This window comes from Mustela putorius, unplaced genomic scaffold (assembly GCF_011764305.1).
Source record: "Mustela putorius furo isolate JIRA1106 unplaced genomic scaffold, ASM1176430v1.1 tig00003834_pilon_pilon_pilon, whole genome shotgun sequence".
Classification (NCBI taxonomy): domain Eukaryota; kingdom Metazoa; phylum Chordata; class Mammalia; order Carnivora; family Mustelidae; genus Mustela; species Mustela putorius.
The window spans coordinates 25,378,284-25,397,860 of record NW_025421987.1 but is presented as its reverse complement, the minus strand read 5'-3'; the positions used below and the strand labels follow the sequence as shown (position 1 = coordinate 25,397,860).

General features: G+C 41.0%; 1 protein-coding gene across 11 annotated transcripts in view; it reads right to left on the bottom strand.

Moving 5' to 3' along the window:
- ST3GAL6 (ST3 beta-galactoside alpha-2,3-sialyltransferase 6) overlaps window positions 1-19,577 on the bottom strand; it is a 77,961-nt gene that overhangs the window by 25,610 nt on the left and 32,774 nt on the right. For 6 of the 11 annotated variants that reach the window (XM_045088254.1, XM_004771909.3, XM_004771912.3 and 3 more), the window contains exon 2: window positions 13,691-13,889. The gene's annotated coding sequence lies outside the window, so the exon portion shown is untranslated. Of the gene's footprint in view, window positions 1-738; window positions 995-1,213; window positions 1,265-5,730; window positions 5,834-13,690; window positions 13,890-19,577 lie in introns of those variants that run through there. The other 5 variants (XM_045088251.1, XM_013045596.2, XM_045088253.1 and 2 more) reach the window with 5 other exon arrangements.

The following is a 19,577-nucleotide window of genomic DNA, read 5'->3' as shown; positions in this document are numbered from 1 at the left end:
GTGATCTCAGGGTCGTGAGCTGGAGTTGGGCTCTGGGTATGGAGCCTGCTTAGGATTCTCTCTCTCTCCCACAGCCACCTTCTTCCCTCTCTCTTAAAAAACAAACAAACAAACAAACAAAAACCAAAAAAGTCATTTTATAAAAACTAAGAAAAAAATCTACTAAAAAGGATTTCCCACATCTCCAATTTCTATAGACTTTTAAGTATACCCATTTGATTTTTTCAATATCATAGCACAGGTAAATTTAGCTAATTTCTTACTTGTTTTTGCACTACATAGACAATTTGGTCCATTATACATTTATAGATGGATAAATATCCATCTGGACCATATCCATCTGGACACTATCCTCTCTACAGTATCATTTTAAAGACCCTTTATAAGACATATACATTTTTAAAAACCTAACCATATTTAGTTCTCACTTTTGCTTCCTAGAAATGAGTAAGTTCTCACTTCCACATGCAATTCAATGCAAAAGACAATACATCATATGGTTCTTATAATAGATTTCCCAATGCTTGTGATTTGAAACAAGTAGGCCATCTCTTTGCCTCTCTTATCAAGTTTCTGGTTCATCTGGGCAATTACACATGCCACTCCTCCCATTCCTGTTCTTATCTGTTAACCTCAATCATGCCAAGGCAGGGTAGACATCATGAGTCTGAGGAGATACATTTCTAAATAATATCATGCTGTCTCCCTTTTAACAGTAAAATAAGACCAAATGAAAACCTTAAAATAAAGCACTCCTTTGTCTTCATACGAGACTATAATAAACAGGATCTGAGCTTTCCTTGATAAGGTGGGTCATCTTAACAAATGTCATAATTGTGCCAGGCTTCTCTGGAACCAGGAAGGGTGTGGGACTGTCGCTAAGCAGTCTTCATGCAATGGAGATGGCTGGCTTCCCCTCCCTTGCTGTCTGTCAGCTGCGGCTTCTTACTTCCATCACACCCACGTGCCATTATTATAAGTTAGTTAGAAATGCCTATGTAAGGAGAAAGCAAATAGAGGAGGTAAATGAGCTAACTTGACACATCTCCCTTAGTATACATAATTCCCCTTGAAAAGTCAACACTGCTTAGCAATCAGAAGACATGACTCATGGCCCCGCTCCACTTAACTCTGGGGGGTGCCTAGTTAAATCAGCTGACCTCTTCCAACCCGAGTATCCTCACCTGTTTACAAGGGCGAGCACACAACCTACCTCTTGGACCTATTAGGTAGATGACCCCAAATGATGGCTGTCTCACACAACCTAGGGCACAAAATACATGCTGAGTAAGTTTGTGTATTTCACTGCTATTGGTTTCCTAAACTAAAGTTTGCCGTGCTCTTTTTCGAAGTTGTAATATGCACGGGTTTTGAGAAAGCCAAAGTTAGCCTTGGTCTCTCCTGATGCAGCCTACGCAGCATTCTCACTGGCTTACCAGGAAAAGGTAGTTGCGTGTGGTTTTGGCAGAAAACCCACTTCCTCTGATGGCAAAGGGAGTAAAGCATGTAAGGAACATCTAGGTCTGCTCTCCCATCCCCTCAGTCCTGCACATCTCTTTCCACTTTGTGTTGTCTTCCTCAGCCATTTGTAATATATGCTATCTTGATGTACTATGGGTTGGTTTTCTTTTTTAAATTGCCTTAAATTCTTCATGGTAAAAAGCAAGAAATAAATTGCAGGATTATTATTCGTAGGTTAAAAAAAAAAAGGTATGGTTCTATGTTTCTTAAGAAATACTTGGTAAAATCCAAATGATGGAGAGAATTAAGGTTTGGGATTATCGGTAAAAATCTAAGACAGTGAGGCCTTTGGATGTCAGCTGCATCACTGAAATGGCTAACTGAAGAATGGAAGAGAAGTTAGCTAGCCCAGAGCCTGGCCCTTATACCTGTTCAGCAAATGTTAGCTTTCCTTCCTCCCCTCGTACTAGGTGCCCTGAGGAAGGTCAGGGAACTGGGGTCCATACAGGGGAGACCTGATCATATTAAGTCCTGACCAAAGGCCATGAGCAACGCTTCATGGTGACAAGATACAGGCCTATCAGTGCTCACAGGGGACTGATGTGGATTTGGCTTGTCTCATCCCTTTGAATGATGTGACCTCAGCAGAATGCTCCCCTCCACCATGTAGGTATTACCCAAACATGGATAGAGGATAAATATAAAAGACTCCAAAGAACACAATGGGATTATTTATATATCCTGTAACTCCCTTGAAAATACACTGTAATTAACCCCCTTTTGTTGTACAAGCTGATGGTGGCGGACATCTGGGGTGTTTGGCAACTCTGGGAGTTTTAGAATCCACCAGATACACTTGAACGGGAACAGTTTTAAATTACTCAAGACTGTCCTGGAAGGTATTTTACCACGGGGCAATACAGTCACAAAACAATCTGTCTAAATGCTCAGATATTTAAGGCTCCACCAACAATAACATCATTTATGCAAACACCCAATGTGGATGCCACTTACCAGTATCAGCAAACTTCTAAAAACCTATTTACACGTAAGATAAAACCGCAGATGAAGACTGTGAGAAAGAACTCAGTATTTACAATTCGACTTGCTCATCTCTTCCCCAAAAATGCATTCTTCAGGAAATTCATATATTATTTTACAAAGCACAGAAGTATGAGAGCGAGATTTTCTTTTTCATTCACTAATAACGTTCTTTTTTTTCGTTCCTTTTTCCTTTTAAAGATTAAAATGAACCTACTCTTGAAGAGCCATTGTATACACCAGCTGAGAAAAACTTAGAAAGCTTAGCCTCTCTCTTGTATTTCAGGGGCAATTCAAAGCATATTCAAGTTGCAAAGCAGACTGGGCCAGCCCAGATAACCTTGTGATACACATGTATAGTTCCTCTGCCGGCTCGTAGGGAAAAAACCTTCAGTAACAAACAGATTCTCTAATTATAATTCTATAAATGGAATGACCATTTTGCTTTGAACTAATATTTCAAAAGAAAACCAGAATTTAACATAGAGTGCCTGCTTTAAGGGGAAGTGGGGGTGGGGGAAAGCCCGGTGGAGCTTCCATTACAAACTAGTTTCAAGATCTTGACATAAAACATGACAGACCCAGCTTCTTGGCTGCAGCTGTTCCAAAAACCAGGGTGCCGATAACATTCTTTACAAAATTTAAGTTATAAAGCAATTATTTATCTCAGGTGTGGGTACAAGTCATCACGGGGAGAACAGGAATCATTGGCAGAGATCAACTATTTCTTCTCAAATTATAATATATCGATCTACGAATACTCTCCATATGTCAAAGTGAGCTCCATCTTGAGCAACGGTTTTCCCTTCTCTTTAATAATAAAAGTGTGTCTTATATGGAGCTTTAAAGTTCATAAAATGCTCTTATGTCCCTCACTTCACTTAAGGCTCAAGACAAGCTTGATAAATGGCACGGACATATGATCTTCCTGGTGAATGAGGAAACTGGAAGTCTCTGAGACTGAGTTGCCCTAGGTCACACAGCTTGAAAGACAGAAATAGACTGAAGGTCTAACCATTTCTTCCTCGTAGTTCTATTCCTGGTGTCATCCTGTCTCTCAAGACAAAAGGCGTGAGTGAGGGGAGCCCAAAAGATAGTTCTAATCTATAACTTCCTGACAATATTCGTTTGGCAGCTAGAGTTCCTAAAGAGTAAATTCAGATCTCTGTAAAAGGGAAAGGGCTCCAGGGCAGCGTGCTCCCAAGTGATGTGGCAGGTCCAAGGGTCAGCACCCGATGGGGGCTTGGTAAAGTAAGGGCCTATTCAGCCAGAGCAGCCCCACCCCGGTTGAACTGCCATTTTGTTATAAAACTTAAATTTAGTCTGCACCACCACCATCCCCCACCCCCGCCCAGGGGAATTTACTTAAAAACAAGTCTGGGGAAACCAGTCCCAGGTAACAAAGTCCAAATACAAGGGTGGGTCAGACCAGATGGAGGTATCCAATCAGTGGGGGTGCATACTGTCTCCTAGCTACCCAGGAGTATGGGCCCCACCCTTTGGGCACCTTTTGGGCGCCAATTCTGAACTAGGTGATAGGCTGGTTCAAATCTCTACTAGGGTAAATTGTAACTCAGTTGGTCACCGAGCATGACTGCACGGCTTTCTGTGTGTGTTACAATTTCTTTGGCCACCTGTGTGTGGCCAGGCCCAACCACATGGCCTTTGCTCTATAAAAGTCAGTCTGGAAAGCAGGGAGGGGCGGCCTGGACCCGTCTGTTTGACGGTCGGTTTGATTCTTGATGCTTGGCACAAAATAAAGCTTTGCTTGACTTTAGCTTTGTATCAGTCTCGCTCCTTTAATCATGGACCCATTATTGGGGTACCCATTTTGGGGGGACCCAACAGGTAACAATCACATTCCTGAGTTCCTACGGGACTGGAATCTCTGGAGCTCAGACACGTGCACTGAAACAAGCACCCTCCAAAACCATTCTTACGCATACCAAAGTTTGAGAATCATTGCCATTGTAAATGCAAGAGAACAACAGAGGGAAAAAAATATGAGTTTACTGAAATCCAGAGACCATGACAGATTTTATGGTAGTCATCTGGATGAGACTCTGAGCTCCCTAAGGGCAAGACAGTACATCTATCATTGCATTTTCAGCATTTCTAATACTTGTCACACAGACGATAAGTAGATAGCTGTTGAATGTAGTTACACATTCCGTAATTAGATGCTTTGCATTTTTTCTTTTTACCAGAAATGCCTAGCATGTGGCAAAAGCGCCATGGATAATGACTGATCAGAATCATAGTAAACTTACAGCTCCCATTTTATGGATAAGGAAACTGAAGTCCTGACAGGAACAGTAACTTCCCTGAGCTGACAAATAATAGACCCAGAACTCCAACCCTTTTCTATCTGACAGGAGCCCATGCATTGTACGCCGCTCTCCTGATGTGAGCTTTCATAAATGCGTGCATCTTTCTGACACCAGACAAAGCACTACATAACACTTGTCTCATTTGTCTATCCTACCAGCTCCTTATGCAGTATAAATCCCAGGGATTGAGGAAACCAAGAGGAAGGTTACAATCACAAAGTGGGCAGAAGCAAAACCCTATGACTCCCACCCCTTGCCCTTCCCAACTCATTCTGCTGGATTTCAAGAAACCCATTATTGTCTTCCATGGTTCTGTTGAGTGCCCTATGGCAACGATTCTCAAACTCGACTACCGAGAGAAGCAAATAGGAGAAGCAAACAGGAGAGCCTTTGGTTCAATGCACATTCCTGAGCCTCCGGGCAAGCTTGATGGCATTACTTAAAAGGACAAACAAACCAACGGATCCTATGGAATGACACTTGAAAGTGGTCAGATTTTTATTTCTGGACTCTCCTCATGCCTTCTCAAATCAAAAGGAGTTTGTTTTACCGACATCCAGCGAGAACAAAACATGTTCAACAACAGCTCTGGAATAACTGTTCTATTCACCAAGCACAAAAGCCCTGTGGGTATCTCAGCATCCTACAACATGAAGGAAGAAACACTCTTCATGTTCGCTCTTCCAGACACTGAGCACACAGACCCAGCCTGCCTGGCCTCTCTGGGACACTTCCACCACACTGGGGGGGAGATGCTTCCTAACGCCCCTCCTGTCCGTGGGCTCAGGTCCACCCAGGCTCTGAGACTGATCCCACCAGCCCCAAGGAAAGAGAGCCTGAGGAGCCCTGGAGTGACACCTCCACAGTTTGGTCAGGTTCTAGCAGATTCCCCACGGACCTTCGCCGTCTCCTTCACCAGGCCTGAAATGCCGGCAGCTCACTGGAGGACATCCTTGTTTGGCGAACTCTGCAGACCTTCTTCTCTTCTCACCCCAGCGGCTCTGCAGCGAAACTTCCAATTTTTTAGTCACTTGTATCTGAACCATGTCCCCATCCACTCTGTTCCCCAGGGCCCCTGCTGCCTCCGTGAGGACAGTGACCGCTCTTCCACTCCTCGGTCTGGCTTTGCACACCACGCACTGCTGCTCAACGGTCTTAGCAAACAACCTGCACCTTTGTGCGTATTGGACAAGAACGGCCCTCCTGCCAAGAAGGGCCCTTCATCACCCCTGCCATGTGGGCACAATACCTTGGCATGGGCAGGATTTCAGCCACAACTCTCCCCTCAGGCAGGGGCCTCTGTTCCTGGCTCACCTCCACAGCCTTTCCAGGTGGCCCGGCTGGCTGCCAGCACCCATTCAGCCGTCCGGGAGTTCCTTCTCCACACAGCTCTCCACCAGTCCTCAGCTCACACTGACACACGTGAGACTGTGTGAACTTGGCCAGCAGATCATACACGCTGCCCGGCTTCCTCTTTGTATTGATTGCTCCGTTCTGACTACGCTGTCATCACATGTCCCTGTGAGGAGTAGCTCCAGCTCTAGCCACGTAGTAATGTCTCGATTTTTTGGTTCAGCCCCAAAGGTCCCCTAAGCCTCCTAGACCTGGCCATCTCCATATAGCCCGAGCCTCAACACAGACACACAGGACCCCACAGTGACCCATAGAAAGGGCTCAGTCCTCTTTAAATCATTTGCCACCTCTTTTTTAAAGGATGGTCCTTATTACTAACTGGAAGACCCAAATGTACCTGGTAGCCTCTTATCATACAAAGGACCGTTACCCTTTGGTGCTGGTGATCATGTGTAAATAACAGCACAGTTGATTAAGTTACTCACCAAATGCCCAACAGTACACTAAGCCCTTTTCACACATGATGATGAAAGCAAGTATATCATCATCTCCATGCTAGAGATGCTGAATTACCACAACAGTGGCTAGAATTCAAACTCGGATCTGAGTTTAACTGTACATTATGGAAAACTTTTAAATTGTATATATGGGAAACTATAATCACCGTTTTTTTTTAACTATTACATCATCAACTTTATATTCACATAACACCCTTTTTAAAGTAAAAAAGGGAATGATACACATTAAATATAGGCATTTATTAAAATACACCTAGAAACATAGTATGAAAAATGTTTACTTTATAATTAAAAAATAAATCTTAAAGACTCAGTACTCTGATTGATGAGATTTCTGCTGGAAGGACCTGATAATTCTCAATAGGCCATAATTAAAGAATAAAGAGTAGCACATACAAAATTACTATGCCATCTTATACCTGAAAAAGTAAAGTTTAAATCTGAGATGTTGAGTTATTACTGTCTGATACAAATTAAGGGGGAAAAAATCTGACATTACTGAGTAAATAGAAAGTTTGATATATGCACCACTACCCACAAAATAACTGTCTAGTTTCAACAAATTGGACCAACTGTATACATTCTGGCTGATTTCTAAATACATAGTTTTTTCTTTCTGCATGGCAAAGGGAAAACATGTACAATTAACTTTCTCTCCCCCTCCCCCAATTCTTCAGCGAATACAATGATAGGCAGCTAGTTCTCCACACATATACACACTCTTCTTTCAGTCTGTCCAGAAACCCAGTGCTTTTGCCAGATTTCATCCTTAGCAGATGTAAACAGATCTTTTTACCTAATTAAAGCTAAGCTTTCCCTGCCAAAGCAGATGACCAAATCCTCTCCTGAAAATTGGTTGTGCTTACTGCAAAGAATATAAAAAGGACAGAAATGACTTTTCAGCAGAATTTTGTTTTTTAATAGCACAGTGGGACACACTAAAATCATTCAGCTAATAGCATACTATACTGGATGCTAAAAATAAATGAACTGAAGTTCCTGTTTTCCAAGATCTCTCTCTTCAGACTCAGCTACATTGAAAATACACAAAGAAGCTTTTAAAGGAACTTCTTACATTCCTACTGTTTATTCATATTTTCTCCCAGAGACCCATTTCTTCTCCCAGAGTGGAAATTTTCTCTATTTCCTTATATTAAGACCCAACTCATAAGATAACCTACAAGGAATATTATATGTTAACAGGTTAATAACTGTGGCTACATTTTTTAAATTCACTTTATTGAGATAAAATTTTTATATAATAAAATTCACTTTCAGGTATAGAATTTGATGAGTTTTCACAAATGTATACAGTCATGTAACAACTACTAAAATCATACTAAATATTTCCATCAACCTCCACCCCCACGTTCCTATTTCCTCTTTAAGGCCAACTCCCTGGGCCTTGATCTGTTTATTGAAATACTTTTGCTTTTTCTAGAAGTTCATTTAAATAGAAGCATATGATAAGAACCTTATATCTGGCTTATTTTAATTAGTATAAATGCTTTTGAAAAAATTGTCCATGTTGCTTATATCAGGAATCCACTCCTTTTTTACAGTCACGTAGTATTCCATTTTATGACTCTACCACAACTATTTATCAAGTCACCACCTAATAGACATTTAGTTCTTTTCACATTTTTTTTTAAAAGATTTTATTTATTTGCCAGAGATACAGAGAGAGAGTACACACAAGCAGGCAGAGAGGCAGGCAGAGGCAGCGAGAGAAGCAGGCTCCCCGCCGAGCAAGGAGCCCAACGTGGGACTCGATCCCAGGACCCTGGAATCATGACCTGAGCCGAAGGCAGTGGCTTAACCAACTGAGCCACCCAGGCGTCCCTCTTTTCACATTTTTTGTTGTTGCTACTTTTAGCAACAACATTTAACATTCAAGTACAAGTCTTTGAATAAGCATATGCTCTCATGGGTCATACAGTAAATGTATGTTTAATTTTATATAAAAACTTTATATTGTAGTCTCGTGCCTATTCCTGAACAGATTTGCTTGAATTCCTCAGTTAAAAGAGGGGGGAAAAAAACACAAAAAACTGCTCCTATAACAATCCAAGTTATTGATGCCACTGAATAATACAAATCATTGGCAGAAGTAAGAACTGATACATCTGTTAGTATCAAGAGCTCATCATGGGTGTGTACTCCCCGAGATGAGTCTGAGAAGGGAACCATTACACTGTTTCTAAATATGACTATCTGTTGAGAGACCTAGAGTAAAATATTTTAAATTTTTTTTTTAAGATTTTTTTATTTGACAGAGAGATCACAGTAGACAGAGAGACAGGCAGAGAGAGAGAGAGGGAAGCGATGTGGGACTTGATCCCAGGACCCTGAGATCATGACCCGAGCCGAAGGCAGCGAAGGGAAGCGATGTGGGACTTGATCCCAGGACCCTGAGATCATGACCCGAGCCGAAGGCAGCAACTTAACCCACTGAGCCACCCAGGTGCCCCTAGAGTAAATTATTATAGACTCCTGCTGTTCAAAGTGAGGTCCATGGACCAGCAGTATTGCCAACACCTGGGAACCTGGTAGAAATGCAGAACTGCAGCTCCACACTCTTGACCCACTGCATCAAACTAATTGATGCTTTAACAAGACCCCCAGGTGATCTGTGTGTTTGAGAAGTACTGATGGAGACAGTCTGGTAAAGAGAACCTCCAAGGAATATTATATGTTAACAGGTTAATAACTGTGGCTAAATTTTTTAAATTCACTTTAGTGAATTTAGTGAACCACCCCCAGAGGGTCAGGGCTCTGGGAGATATCCCAAAGGGTTTTTAGAGGAACCAGAAGCTCACTCTACATTACCTGCTATCTTTGCTAAGTCTTTTGGACTTGGCCTTTTCAATTTTCCAGAAGAAACCAGTCAGATTCTGTCTGAAATAAGTGGCTTGAGAAGAATTTCCCTCACATTCTAGGGAATATTTGTGGTTGCCTTGTAAATTCCCTCAACATTTTCATTCCTATATCGTTTTCGGTCTTCTTCCACTTGCTACCACCATCACCAAAATACTCCTGGTATTTTGAGAGGAAATACTCCTCTCATATCTACAGGGCACATATTTCATTCTGCATTGCCTAAAATGGTCAACTGCATCACCAGCCAAACCTTTACAACCTCGGGCCCCATTACTGTTGTTCACAGCTTGAACCCCGGATTTACAGACCTCAGAGCTAGAAAGAGTTCACGGCATGTTGACAGAGAAAGGTCTTAGGTCACCATATTCTAGAAGAGACAGTCAGGATTTAGAAAAATTTAAAAACTTGCCAAAGGGGATCTCACTCACAAGTAGTAGAGTCCGTGGCACAACAAGACATTTTTATGTGGACTTTCCTCTAGCTCGATTCCAGTCTCATGGTAGGGACATGGTAATAACCCACTAGTCTTGGTTTTGTTCAGTCCTCTCCAACCTTCACGGTTTTCAATTCCCAAGCCACCTCCTTCGGGGGGCACTTCACCGCCCTGGGTCTCTCTCCTCTAACTTCTCTGCCTACAATTTCCAGGTCTCCTCCTCCCGGGCACACATAAATGTGGGCGTTCTCAAGGTCTTGTCTTAATTAATGCTGGTCCCTAAAGCCATGTGAACGTTTCTTCTCAGCTCCTAGCAATGATCTCTAATCTATCTTGAAACCAGCCCACGTGCTGCACCTGGCACCAAATCCTCAAAGCCCAGCTCTCGTTCTGTCACCCACTCTGCAGGGAAACCATCAGTGGCTTTCCACAATCTGCCAAATAAATGTAAAATTGCTTAGCCTGGCATGTCGGGCTCCATCTTCTCTTCACTCCATACAATTAATTCTTTGCAGGTAGCAGCATAATTAGGTGTTAAGGCAGCCTGCACAGTGATCAGACCCTGGGGGTTTGAGTCTCAGCTCTACATATCTGACCAGTTACAGGACCCTGGGAGGTTGCTTAATCTCTTTATAACTTAGTGTCCTCCGTTATAAGATGGCAATAATACCACCCAAGAGAGCTACTGTACGTCGTAAATATAAAGCCCTCAGGTAAAAGTCGGGCATGCAGTAAGGACTCTCCTAAACTTGTTCTCATTCTTCTTTTATTTTATTTTTTTTTTTAAAAGATTTTATTTATTTATTTGACAGAGATCACAAGTAGGCAGAGAGGCGGGCAGAGAGAGAGAGAGAGAGGAGGAAGCAGGCTCCCTGCTGAGCAGAGAGCCCGATGCGGGACTCGATCCCAGGACCCTGAGATCATGACCTGAGCCGAAAACAGCGGCTTAACCCACTGAGCCACCCAGGCGTCCCCTCATTCTTCTTTTAAAACTCATGAAATATTAACTGCCCACAGACCAAGGTCTTACTAAAACATGAACTTTGTAACATCTTGGCAAAGACCCTGAAGAACTAATGCCACTGCACTAATAATAGCTTCAGAAAATTAAGCTTCCATTACTAAGCTAGCTATTTCTGCACATTCATTTCAACATTTCAAAGCATCCCTGATAGGAAGACTTATTCATCTGCTTCGGAATAAAAAATGAAAGGGGTTCAAGGTAGAAGTAATCCACCAGCAAAACTCACGTCAGAATTAGACCCAATTTCTGGCTATAGAAGCAACATCTTTTTATTCTTTTCATAATACAACTGCTCTGGAGTTTTAGTAAAAAAAACAAACAACCCAGACTTGGAATCAGCGTATCAAATTCATGTCTTGAAACAAGAAATAAAATCAAGAACTCTGGAAATAATTTGAGTGGACAAACAGTTTCATCTTACGCTGTTATGCCACTGAGAAGTATTCAAATATTGCATTCTAGATTCGGAAAGAAAGAGACAATCAGCAATGTCTAACAAGGTAGGGGTGAGGAGCTGAGTGTCTCAGCCCTAGAGAATGGGAATAGAAAATGGAACTGCAACAGATGGCAATAAAAATAGTTTCAGCATTCTGAACACTTACATAATAGACCTGTTCTAAATATTCTACATGTTTAATTCCTTTACTCCTCAAAACCACCCTTGAAGAAAGGTACTACTGTCATCCCTACCACACGGGTGATGACACTAAAGCACAGAGAAATTTTAACGTCCTCAAGAATCCCTTCCCCAGGGACGCCTGGGTGGCTCAGTTGGTTAAGCAGCTGCCTTCGGCTCAGGTCATGATCCCAGCGTCCTGGGATCGAGTCCCACGTCGGGCTCCTTGCTCAGCAGGGAGCCTGCTTCTCCCTCTGCCTCTGCCTGTCATTCTGTCTGCCTGTGCTCTTTCTCTCTCTGACAAATAAATAAAATCTTAAAAAAAAAAAAAAAAAAAGAATCCCTTCCCCAGGGTAGTAAGTGGCAGGGCTGGAATTAGAGCACAGGACACACCAGAATCCGCACTTCCATCTGATGCCAGGAGATGTGTAGACTGGCAGGAAAGACAGTTCCATAAATCACCAAGATGATGATGGCTCAGATTCCAATATATGAAGGTATGTCTGGCAATAAGAAACCTGCAGATCCATGTCCAGCCTGAGTCCTGCGGTGGTCAAGAGTTCTGCCAGCCCAGGGGCTCAGGACCCTGAAACCACTCATGAGTAATCTCGGTGTGACAGTGAAGCTCAAAAGATTCCCAAGGACCAAAGCCCAAAGCCATTGTATATGTCCGAATTTGCCAGTACCACTAAAGAAAGCACTATGTTGGGGCACCTGGGTGGCTCAGTGGGTTAAAGCCTCTGCCTTCGGCTCACGTCATGATCTCGGGATCCTGGGATCGAGCCCCAAATTGGGGGGGGGGGGTCTCTGCTCAGCGGGGAGCCTGCGAAGTTCTTCCTCTCTCTCTGCCTCCCTCTCTGCCTACTTGTGATCTCTGTCAAATAAATAAATAAAATCTTTGAAAAAAAAAAAAAAGAAAGCATTATATTCTCAGTCAATGGGTGTCCTTCACAAAAACAATTTTCAAACAAAAGAGTAATGTAACAAATTTGCTAGAAGAGTAACTTTCTTCTAGCAAAGAAGCCTTCAGAAAGAAGGCTTTCTGATAAGCCTTCACCAACCAGGAAGACGGTTTAGACGAATGGGTAAAACGTGGAGCTAATTCCTGATGGACATTTGAGCTCCAGAGCTTTCCCAGAATAAATATATGAAGTGGGATTTTAAATTTGTACATGGGTTCCAGGAATAGTAAAGAGAATATGCCTATAAATCATATTAAGGTACTTTAATAAAATTATTATTACTGGGCGCCTGGGTGGCTCAGTGGGTTAAGCCGCTGCCTTCGGCTCAGGTCATGATCTCAGGGTCCTGGGATCGAGGCCCGCATCGGGCTCTCTGCTCAGCAGGGAGCCTGCTTCCTCCTCTCTCTCTGCCTGCCTCTCTGCCTGCTTGTGATCTCTCTCTGTCAAATAAATAAAATCTTTAAAAAAAAAAAATTTTTTTTTAATTATTATTACTTGTAGTATTTAAGGATGGAAAGGAAACTAGAGTTCATTCTATTGAGAAAACAAGGCCCAGAGAGGGCAAGCATCTTGCCTAAGGTTACACAGTTTATTAATAGCAGTTTCTACAATAGCCATGATGCACATGGTCTGTTTTTAACTTCAGTATTTCAGTTTCTGACTCTTTCCCTTCCATATTGGCTAAGAATAGTCCCAAAGATGATCTATCCACATTAAGAAAATAAATAAATAAATAAATTTAAGGGGCAGCTAGCTTAACCAGAAGAGCATGCAACTTCTGATCTTGAGGTCATGAGTTCTAGCCACACAGTGAGTATAGCTATTATTTAAATAAATAAATTTTAAAATAATAATCAAAGTATTTACAACTTCTATAGCTCAACTTGGGATATGCTGATCAGTCACTGGTGATATTCAAAGTCTCATGGCCCCTCTGGTCATATGTTGAACTAGTAAGAGATATATTAATAGGCATCTAAAAGTCATCTGCTAGAGGTGGCAACATTTTATAAGAAACTTCCAAGTGTTCAAACTCCAAACTAAGAAGTCTGAGACAGCGGTAGTGTCTTACCTGCACTTTTAGGAATCTGTTTCCCAAAGGCGCTCTGCTCCTGAAGGTCACTCTTACTCCTGAAGGTCACTCTGCTCCTGAAGGCAAAGGATGTAGTAAGGGTCCCAGAGGCCCAGGAGCCCACCTGCTAAATTGTCAGAGCTTCTCCACTAGCAATCATCCAAGATAAAGAGTTGGGCTGCTTCTCCACTTGCAAGTGCTGAAAGAAAACACAAAAATAGCATTGCTTAGTACGAATGGGCTTCACTGCTCAAGAAAAACTTTAAGCCATTAAAAAATGTTCAATGAATACATCATCTTCGTAAACTCACTTCTGACCCCTCCCAAAATGCTTGACAGGGTGACGAAATTACCAAAAACAAACAAACAAACAAAAAAATCCAAGAACAAAATGGGCAGCATATATTACATTACTATAGCTCGTGACTGGCTATCCACCGGACCCAGCTCAGGCTTCTTGAAAAACAAAAAAATCCAGTTCAATTAATCCAAAATAACCCGGTAATGAAAGAACCATCTGTCTTACTTTTCAGCTTCTCTCCACACATACACACAGCTTTATTGTTAAATGCAGAGGTGAGGGGGGACACGGTTGCTCTGAAAACCCTCCAAGGAGGAAGGGAAGGGAGACAGACAGGAGAACGAGGAGGAGGTCAAGAAGAATGAAAATATCTAGAAGAAAATGAGGGGAAAGGAAGCATAGAGAAATTACAAGAACAACTTGTTTAAAAATGTGCTGTGGGCTATTTCCTTTAAAAAAAATTTTTTTTGAAAAAAATATCCCAAACTGCTCTTGCTACAGCTTTTCTTACACAAGACTAATCCTGATACAAAAACAAACAAAACAAAAATTGCACGCTCTTTATATGTGGTAGTAAAAAATGTTATTTTTTAAAAAATCCTTAGGAAACAAATATCAAAGAACCAAACCAATAAAAATATGACAAATACTTTACTTAAGCAGTCATGAATTCTGATGTCCTACCATAAGGAAATAATTGTGCTTAACTACTATGAAAATCATTAAATACCATGAAAAAATATTCAGAATCCACCAAGTAAAGAAGGGAACATTTTAAAAACTGAGAACACGAAAATTATTTCTATGTATAAGAGGGATGTGTATGTGACACATTACTGAATGACCCTAGAGGAAAACGAAATCTGCTAATGTGTTAAGTCATGGATTACAGGGAATTTTTTTCTTTGAAATTGAAAATTCACAGAGACACAAAAAAATGCTTATTTCCACTTTTGAAATGCAGAAGTAGATGCATTTAGATATTACAAGAAAGGCAAAGTGGTGCTCTCTAGTAGCTATTATTATAATGGAAGTCTCTACTGTGAAGCAGAATTTTGAGCCTAAGGAAATTATGGATAATTATACATTTGTGCCTCAGAATCATTCTCCTTAAATGCAAAGAAAGTACAGCTCCTGGGTTTCTGTCATCTTCTGCCCACTAGTACTGAAAGTAAAGGAGAAATCACAATTTTGAAGTTGAAAGGGTCCTTTAAAGTTATCTAGTCTGAACATTGGGTAAAGAAACCCCAAAAAGTATCATATCAGGAAGAGCTTGGGGGAAAGGGACTGACTTAGACCTGGAGAAACTTAAATCAAGGCAAGAAACAGGATCGCCCAGTTCCTGTTTGAATGACCATCATGAAGAAGAGGCATTAGCCTGGTTCTGAAGGCTGAGTGGGGTGGGGGGGCTATTAAGCCAAACCCAGTAAACGCAATATTCAAGGAGTTAGGTTTCAGCTCAGAAAGAGAGAACTTGCTAAAATTTGGGTTGCCTAAAGATAATACAGGAAAGATAACAGGTTACATTATTAGATAATGAGTCACTTGTTACTAAAAACACTCTGTTCTAAAAATCACTTGGGGGCATTTGGACAGCAGAGCTTAACAAACTTAAATGTCCATTGGCATCACCTGAGCATCTTGATAAACTGTAGATTCTGATTAGGTAGGTCTGGGGTGCGGCCTAAGAATCTGCATTTCTAGCAAGCTGCCCAGTAATGCAAGGCTGTGAGTCAAGAGTGTCCAGGATATAACTCGACTACCAGCCTTAAAATGTGATTTAAATTAGTGTTCCCCAAAGTGCACAGAATCCTCTAATTGTATGACTTCAAAAGTACTCTCCCACCTTGATCTGGGGGCAGATGACTAATAAATAGGGTAAGTGGTAATTAGCAGGATTTTGTGAGTCCACACATTCAAAATTCAAAGAAAGTCTGTATTGTAGTATCTTGCAGTACCTGCCCCCGTCATGCTTTTGAACAATAATTTTGCACAATTCTAAAGAGGAAATGTTTTACTTCCATTAAAAAAAATGGTGATCACACTCCAAGCTTGGCAAATATTTAAAACCAAGCAACTCTATTGTAAATATGCATTCAGCAATCAAAAATGCAGTTACTTATGATTTCCCTATACAACATTAACAGAGAAGTAGAGTGAAAGAAAATATGGCTATAAATTTTTCCCCAAATTTATATACCATAGATATACCATATCTGTGGTATAAAGTCATGTGTCTGCAAAGGTGGGGAAGGGGTAATTCTCCCAAGGCTACAATTTGTGGTCTCCTTTTTCAATGGAGGGCTTTGCATTATTTACCTAGTCCTGAAATTTCACCTCCCTACCATCCATCAGAGTCATAAAAAATGCCTTCAGTGTTTTCAAAGTCCCTGTTTCTGGCTCTGCTCCCCTATCTAATAAATCTGGACTTCAATCACTTCAAAAATCCTATGCGGTATCTTTCCTGGAGAAATGCACTAATTAATATCTGAACACAGACCTTCCTTAAATTTGGAAGTGTTCTTATGTTTCTCTCCCCGAGTAAATAAACCAACAACTAAGTAAGAGGGAATCTGTTTCCTGCCCTTCTTCTGATTCTGAAAGTCAGAGTTGGCTGTTTCAGTTTGCTTAAAGGTTACAAGTAGCATTCCATCCAATTGACAAAAGCCATTTTTTTCAAACTGCTTATTTACTTGTCAGTTAATTCTGAATGAACCTGGTTTATTTTGCTCCTTGGGAAGTATCACCTGTTAATGCCTCTTTTGCTATTTTTAAAAGAAAAAAAGTGAATTAACATGAGGGCAAGCAATCAGATGAACCTACATAAAATCTTAAGATTAAAGTACTGAAAATATTCCTGCTTTCCACAGTACATGAAAATATGTGATGATTCTTATATTACTATCCATCAGATGATTATCTAAAGCCGAATTACAAATATGATGCAAATCTTAATTTGGGGTACTTTACAATATTTTTATAAGTAAACCAATACATGTGATATGTATTTTTTTATGAAATCACGTAATCCTAGATTCACTTACTAATACTAGTATGTTAATCCTTTTGGCAAAGTGAGCCAAATTTATTTGCTCAAAAAATTACCTCCAAAAGTTTCCACCATCTTATACAATAACTGTTGATTTAATCAATAAATAGTTTCTCAATGCCTATTCTTTATCAGACATTGTTCTAGGCACTAAAAATAAAGTAGAAAAGGAAAAAAAAAGATTACCAACCAGGAGAGAGGCAGATATTAATAAGCGGTTCACAAGTAATTATTTAAATTACAGCTGCGGTATGTCCTCGACTGACCCAAGTCGAGGACAGGGAAGCTTCTCTGAAGAATTGGGGAAATTCTCGGAGAACTCCACTGAAGAGTTAACAAGAGAGAGAGATGAAAATGAAAAACATTCTGGGCAGAGGAAAGAGCATTTGCAAAGATTCTGAGGTGAGAATGAAAACTACACACATAAGAACTGAGGCTGTTGATAGAACAATGCTGGAAACAGTTAACAGCTGATCTTGGGGAGTGTGTACCCCTCGCATGAGCTCACAGGCCCTCCTCAGCCCTGGCCTGGGCAATGTTACTCAAATTCTACAGCTAGGGACACAGAAGGGCTTAGAAAGGTCTACCTGTCCAAGGTCTCAAACCCGGAAGGTGGCAAGCCAGGGTTTGGTCTAGGCGGTCTGCTGCCTGAGTCCTTATTCTGGACCCGTAAGCCACGAGAACTTCCCAGGAGCAGGTGAATCTGGAGCTTTCCTCCCATTCAAGATTTATTCTGTCAACTTTTCGTTTTTCACAGAATGGCATCGTGAATGAGATGTATTAGAATAGCTTTAGTCTCTCATTCCCAGAGTCTTGATAAATACATGGTTCCTGGTAGGAACCTATTCCGTTAGGAAATGTTACACAGAATTTTTTATTACAAAAATGTTAATAGAAGTCCATATGTCAATATAACAAATGTCCCTGAGCCCATTAACTGAATAACCATATCTTCTCAGACTTTTTATTTATTTATTTTTAAGACTTTATTCATTTATTTGACAGAAAGACAGAGACCACAAGCAGGCAGAGAAGCAGGCAGAGAGAGATGGGGGGAAGCAGGCTCCCTGCCGAGCAGAGAGTCCGATGTGGGGCTCGAATTAGGACTCTGAGGTCATGACCTGAGCTGAAGGCAGAGGCTTAACCCACTGAGCCACCCAGGCACCCCCAACCCAGGGACTTTTTTAAAAATGCACATTTATGTGCCCCTCCCTATCTCTGCTCCTCTTCTCCCAGGGACAACCTATCATGAATTTGATAGAGAGCCAGTCCACTTTTTATTCATAAGCATACGTATGCATGCACTGTACACACACATTCATAAACATTATCTGGCATATGATATTGTTCTAAGTAATGTTTAACATTTACATAACAAATATATAACATTCTGAAATCTGTGTTTTTCACTCTACATTTTAGGTTTTGAGTTTCATCCATACCAATGTGCAGAAAGGTCTGGCTCATTCTTTTCAAGTTCTGTAGAATATTCTATCCACCAAATATATCATAAAGTTATCCATTCCTTACTAACAGACATTCAGGTTGCTTTCAGAGGACAGCTTATCTAAATGCCATTTTGGAGCCAAAAAAAAATTTTTTTCCAATCTAGATAAAATACTTTACTGAGACAGTGAATCTTACAAATTGCTGGAAATACTTTAAAACTGAAATTTCCGGGGCACCTGGGTGGCTCAGTCAGTTAAGCATTTGCCCTTAGTTCAGGTCATGATCTCTGGGTCCTGGAATCGCTTCCTGCTCTGCAGGGGCCTGCTTCTCTCTCTCTTTCTTTCTCTCTCTCTCTCTCTCTGTTTCTCTCGCCCTCCCTCTGCCCTTCCCCACAGTTCATTCTCTCTCTCTCAAGTAAATAAATAAAATCTTTTAAAAAGATAAAATTGGGGGAGCCTGGGTGGTTCAGTGGGTTAAAGCCTCTGCCTTCGGCTCAGGTCATGATCTTAGGGTCCTGAGATCGAGCCCCACATCGGGCTCTCTGCTCAGAAGGGAGCCTGCTTCCTCCTCTCTCTCTGCCTGCCTCTCTGCCTACTTGTGATCTCTGTCAAATAAATAAATAAAATCTTCACACAAAAAAAAAGATAAAATTGAAATTTCCCTTTTAAATAGGGTTTTTCTCTAAAGAAAGAAATCTTTGATAATTCAAGTCATATAGAAATACCTAGATAATTAAAATACTATCACTCTCTGAAAAGGGGAAGTTAAGTGTATTTTAAATGGGAAAGTAAATTTCCAGCTAAATTGAATCTATACTAACCCTGTTCAAGACAAAACATAGTGAAGAGAAAGTAGGTGGAGAAAATAGTCTGTATCCTACAACCACTTTCTCTTCTTGGGCACACCACACTGGGCAGAAAAATCAGAGCATTTGAGCAAGCAGATAAACAAAACAAACATTTCTCTGGAATGCTTTGTTCTGTGCTTTGGCCAGAAAATAATCCAAGGTACAACCACACAGAAAGATAACCAAATTTTTCTTTAGAATCAAGGGATTGGCAAGTGCCTACTATGTGCCAGGGTCAATG